Genomic DNA, 6,000 nt, shown 5'->3' on the forward strand with positions numbered 1-6,000 from the left:
AGTGGGGCAGTGGGATTACTTTGAGATTGATACAGGGCTATGGGGAGAGAGTGGGGCAGTGGGATTAGTTTGGGATTGATACAGGGCTATGGGGAGAGAGCAGGCCAGTGGGATTAGTTTGAGATTGATACAGGGCTATGGGGAGAGAGTGGGGCAGTGGGATTAGCTTGGGATTGATACAGGGCTCAACCCAAAGAAGCTGCATCACTCCAAGCAGAAGGGCCGCCGCGCATTAACACTAGCAGAATTTCTCATCCACAGCTGTTACGTCAGTTTCTGAATTCACTTGAAAAAGCCCTTCAAAACAGTCCTCCAGGGGATGCAGAGACCAAGTGGGCCCACATCAGAGATGCCATCTTTGACTCAGCAATGACCACCTATGGCAATCATGTGAAGCGGAATGCAGACTGGTTTCAATCTCACATTGAAGAGCTGGAACCTGTCATAGCCGCTAGGCGCACCGCACTGTTGAACGACAAGAAAGCCCCCAGCGATTTAACAGCCGCAGCACTTAAAGTAGCCAGAAGCACTGCAGAAAGAACAGCCAGGTGCTGCGCAAATGACTATTGGCAACACCTATGCAGTCATATTCAGCTTGCCTCTGACACAGGAAACATCAGAGGAATGTATGATGGCATTAAGAGAGCTTTTGGGCCAACCATCAAGAAGATCGCCCCCCTCAAATCTAAATCAGGGGACACGATCACTGATCAACGCAAACAAATGGACCACTGGGTGGAACACTACCTAGAACTGTACTCCAGGGGAAATGTTGTCACTGAGACCGCCCTCAATGCAGCCCAGTCTCTGCCAGTCATGGATGAGCTGGACGTACAGCCAACAAAATTGGAACTCAGTGATGCCATTGATTCTCTAGCCAGCGGAAAAGCCCCTGGGAAGGACAGCATTACCCCTGAAATGATCAAGAGTGCCAAGCCTGCTATACTTTCAGCACTCTACGAACTGCTTTGCCTGTGCTGGGACGAGGGAGCAGTACCACAGGACATGCACAATGCCAATATCATCACCCTCTATAAAAACAAGGGTGACCGCGGTGACTGCAACAACTACCGTGGAATCTCCCTGCTCAGCATAGTGGGGAAGGTCTTCGCTCGTGTTGCTTTAAACAGGCTCCAGTAGCTGGCTGAGCGTGTCTACCCTGAGGCACAGTGTGGCTTTCGAGCAGAGAGATCCACCATTGACATGCTGTTCTCCCTTCGCCAGCTACAGGAGAAATGCCGTGAACAACAGATGCCCCTCTACATTGCTTTCATTGATCTCACCAAAGCCTTTGACCTCGTCAGCACACGTGGTCTCTTCAGACTACTAGAAAAGATTGGATGTCCACCAAAGCTACAAGTATCATCATCTCATTCCATGACAATATGAAAGGCACAATTCAGCATAGCGGCGCCTCATCAGACTCCTTTCCTATCCTGAGTGGCGTGAGACAGGGCTCTGTTCTCGCACCTACACTGTTTGGGATCTTCTTCTCCCTGCTGCTCTCACATGCGTTCAAGTCTTCAGAAGAAGGAATTTTCCTCCACACGAGATCAGGTGGCAGGTTGTTCAACCTTGTTCAATCTTGCCTGTCTAAAGGCGAAGACCAAAGTACGGAAAGTCCTCATCAGGGAACTCTTCTTTGCTGATGATGCTGCATTAACATCTGACACTGAAGAGTGTCTGCAGAGAGTTATTGACAGGATTGCGGCTGCCTGCAATGAATTTGGCCTAACCATCAGCCTCAAGAAAACGAACATCATGGGACACCTGTCTCTCGATGCAGAATTAAACAAGCGCATGGGAAAGGCTTCCTCTGCTATGTCCAGACTGGCCAAGAGAGTGTGGGAAAATGGCGCACTGACACAGAACACAAAAGTCTGAGTGTATCAAGCCTGTGTCCTCAGTACCTTGCTCGACGGCAGCGAGGCCTGGACAATGTACGTCAGCCAAGAGCGAAGTCTCAATTCATTCCATCTTCGCTGCCTCCGGAGAATCCTTGGCATCAGGTGGCAGGACCGTATCTCCAACACAGAAGTCCTCGAGGCGGCCAACATCCCCAGCATATACACCCTACTGAGCCAGCGGCGCCTGAGATGGCTTGGCCATGTGAGCCGCATGGAAGATGGCAGGATCCCCAAAGACACTTTGTACAGCAAACTCGTCACTGATATCAGACCCACCGGCCGTCCATGTCTCCGCTTTAAAGACGTCTGCAAACGCGACATGAAGTCCTGTGACATTGGTCACAAGTCGTGGGAGTCAGTTGCCAGTGATCGCCAGAGCTGGCGAGCAACCATAAAGGCGGGGCTAAAGCATGGCAAGTCGAAGAGACGTAGCAGTTGGCAGGAAAAAAGACAGAAGCGCAAGGAGAGAGCCAACTGTGTAACAGCCCTGACAACCAATTTTATCTGCAGCACCTGTGGAAGAGTCTGTCACTCTAGAATTGGCCTTTATTGCCACTCCAGGTGCTGCTTCACAAACCACTGACCACCTCCAGGTGCTTACCCATTGTCTCTCGAGACAAGGAGGCCAAAGAAGTGGCGCAGTGGTGGGGCGGCACAGTGGCGCAGTGGTTAGCACCGCAGCCTCACAGCTCCAGCGACCCGGGTTCAATTCTGGGTACTGCCTGTGTGGAGTTTGCAAGTTCTCCCTGTGTCTGCGTGGGTTTCCTCCGGGTGCTCCGGTTTCCTCCCACATGCCAAAGACTTGCAGGTTGGTAGGTAAATTGGCCATTGTAAATTGCCCCTAGTATAGGTAGGTGGAAGGGAAATATAGGGACAGGTGGGGATGTGGTAGGAATATGGAATTAGTGTAGGATTAGTATAAATGGGTGGTTGATGGTCGGTGGGCCGAAGGGCCTGTTTCAGTGCTGTATCTCTAAAACATGAAGATGGGGAGAGAGTGGGGCAGTGGGATTAGTTTGTGATTGATACAGGGCTATGTGGTGAGAGCGGGGCAGTGGGATTAGTTTGGGGGTTGATACAGGGCTATGGGGAGAGCGCGGGGCAGTGGGATTAGTTTGGGATTGATACAGGGCTATGCGGAGAGTGCAGGGCAGTGGGATTAGTTTGGGATTGATACAGGGCTATGGGGAGAGCGCGATGCAGTGGGATTAGTTTGGGATTGATACAGGGCTATGCGGAGAGCGCGGGGCAGTGGGATTAGTTTGGGGATTGATACAGGGCTATGGGGAGAGAGCGGGGCAGTGGGATTAGTTTGGGGATTGATACAGGACTATGGGGAGAGAGTGGGGCAGTGGGATTAGTTTGGGGGTTGATACAGGGCTATGTGGAGAGAGCGATGCAGTGGGATTAGTTTGGGATTGATACAGGACTATGGGGAGAAAGCGATGCAGTGGGATTAGTTTGGGATTGATACAGGGCTATGGGCGAGAGCGCGGGGCGGTGTGATTAGTTTGGGATTGATACAGGGCTATGGGGAGAGAGCGATGCAGTGGGATTACTTTGAGATTGATACAGCAAAGTGCTGGCACCAGGTAGTTAATGTCAATGTTTCTGGTTAGATATTTACCGTCAGTGGATAATTGTGAATTTCAGATTTTTCTATTTGACGAATAAACAATGCGTTATAACCACTGTCGGTGGCTCAGGTGATGCCAGTACTCATTTGCATGTTTAGTGTGTGACCTTTAATTTTTCAGTGTGTTTATTGGTAAAATGAGATGCTGAGTGTGTGTGTGTGATTTTTGATCATTGTCGCTGCTATCCTGTACCTTGGTCGCTGAATGCTGGGAGATGTTTGCTAATTGAATGGGTCCAGACAGGAGGAACTTCAGATATGTGGATAGATTGGAGAACCTGGGACTGTTCTCCTTACAGAAGATAAGATTATGAGGAGATTTGATAGAGATGTTCAAAATCATGAGGGGTCTAGACAGAATAGATAGAGAGAAACTGTTCCCTTTGGTGGAATTGTTGAGAACCAGAGGACACGGATTTATGATGTTGAGCAAAAGAAGCAACAGTGACATGAGAGAGAACATTTTCTCATCCCTCTGAAATTGACCCTCCCCCTATTAATTATTTTTACTCTAGATTGCGGCACAGTGGCGCAGTGGTTAGCACCGCAGCTTCACAGCTCCAGTGACCCGGGTTCAATTCTGGGTTCTGTCTGTGTGGAGTTTGCAAGTTCTCCCTGTGTCTGTGTGGGTTTCCTCCGGGTGCTCCGGTTTCCTCCCACAAGCCAAAGACTTGCAGGTTGGTAGGTAAATTGGCCATTATAAATTGCCCCTAGTATAGGTAGGTGGTAGGGAAATATAGGGACAGGTGGGGATGTGGTAGGAATATGGAATTAGTGTAGGATTAGTATAAAATGGGTGGTTGATGGTCGGCACAGACTCGGTGGGCCGAAGGGCCTGTTTCAGTGCTGTATCTCTAAACTAAACTAAAAAAAATGTCTGCTTGTCCTTTCCCATAACTAACCTAAACCTTATGACGCACTATGATCACTATTCCCTAAATGGTCCCCTACTGACACTTGATCCACTTGTCCCACCTCATTCCCAGAAGCAAATCCAGCAACCCCTCCTTCCTTGTTGGTCTGGAAATAGGAACATAGGAAGATAGGAACAGGAGTAGGCCATTCAGCCCCTCGAGCCTGTCCCGCCATTCAATGAGATCATGGCTGATCTGCGGCCTAACTCCATATACCTGCCTTTGGCCCATATCCCTTAATATCTTCTCTGCCCCCCTCACTCACTCTAGCCTGTCCCCCTCTGAACTTGAGGCACTCCGTTCTCTCAGGTCTAACCCCGACATGGTCATCAAACCTGCAGACAAGGGTGGTGCTGTTGTTGTATGGCGTACCGACCTCTACCTTGCAGAAGCTCAACGCCAACTCACAGACACCTCTTCCTACCTCCCTCTGGACCATGACCCCACCACCGAACATCAAGCCACCGTCCAAAGGACTGTCACTGACCTCATCTCCTCTGGAGATCTTCCCTCTACAGCTTCCAACCTCATAGTCCCGCAACCCCGGACAGCCCGCTTCTACCTCCTTCCCAAAATCCACAAACGGGACTGTCCCGGCAGACCCATTGTGTCAGCCTGCTCCTGCCCAACTGAACTTATTTCTTCCTATCTGGACTCTATCTTTTCTCCGCTGGTCCAGTCTCTTCCCACCTACATCCGTGACTCTTCTGACGCCCTACGTCATTTTGACAATTTCCAGTTTCCTGATCCCAGCCGCCTCCTCTTCACTATGGACGTCCAATCGCTCTACACCTCCATCCCCCACCAGGATGGTTTGAGGGCTCTCCGCTTCTTCCTGGAACAGAGGCCCAACCAGTCCCCATCCACCACCACCCTCCTCCGCCTGGCTGAACTTGTTCTCACATTGAACAACTTCTCCTTCAACTCCACACACTTCCTTCAAGTAAAAGGTGTCGCTATGGGTACCGCATGGGTCCTAGTTATGCCTGTCTTTTTGTGGGATATGTCGAGCATTCTTTGTTCCAGTCCTACTCAGGCCCCCTCCCCCAACTCTTTTTCCGGTACATTGATGACTGTATCGGTGCCGTTTCCTGCTCCCGCCCCGAACTAGAAAACTTTATCAACTTTGCTTCCAATTTCCACCCTTCTCTCACCTTTACATGGTCCATCTCTGACACTTCCCTTCCCTTCCTCGACTTCTCTGTCTCCATCTCTGGGGATAGGTTGTCTACCAATATCCATTATAAGCCCACTGACTCCCACAGCTACCTCGACTACACTTCTTCACACCCTACCTCCTGTAAGGACTCCATTCCATTCTCCCAGTTTCTCCGTCTCCGACGCATCTGCTCTGATGATGCTACCTTCCATGACGGTGCTTCTGATATGACCTCCTTTTTCCTCAACCGAGGATTTCCCCCCACTGTGGTTGACAGGGCCCTCAACCGTGTCCGACCCATTCCCCGCACCTCTACCCTCACCCCTTCCCCTCCCTCCCAGAACCGTGACAGGGTTCCCCTTGTCCTCACTTTTCATCCCACCA

Source organism: Heterodontus francisci, chromosome 2 (assembly GCF_036365525.1).
Source record: "Heterodontus francisci isolate sHetFra1 chromosome 2, sHetFra1.hap1, whole genome shotgun sequence".
NCBI classification, from domain to species: Eukaryota; Metazoa; Chordata; class Chondrichthyes; order Heterodontiformes; family Heterodontidae; genus Heterodontus; species Heterodontus francisci.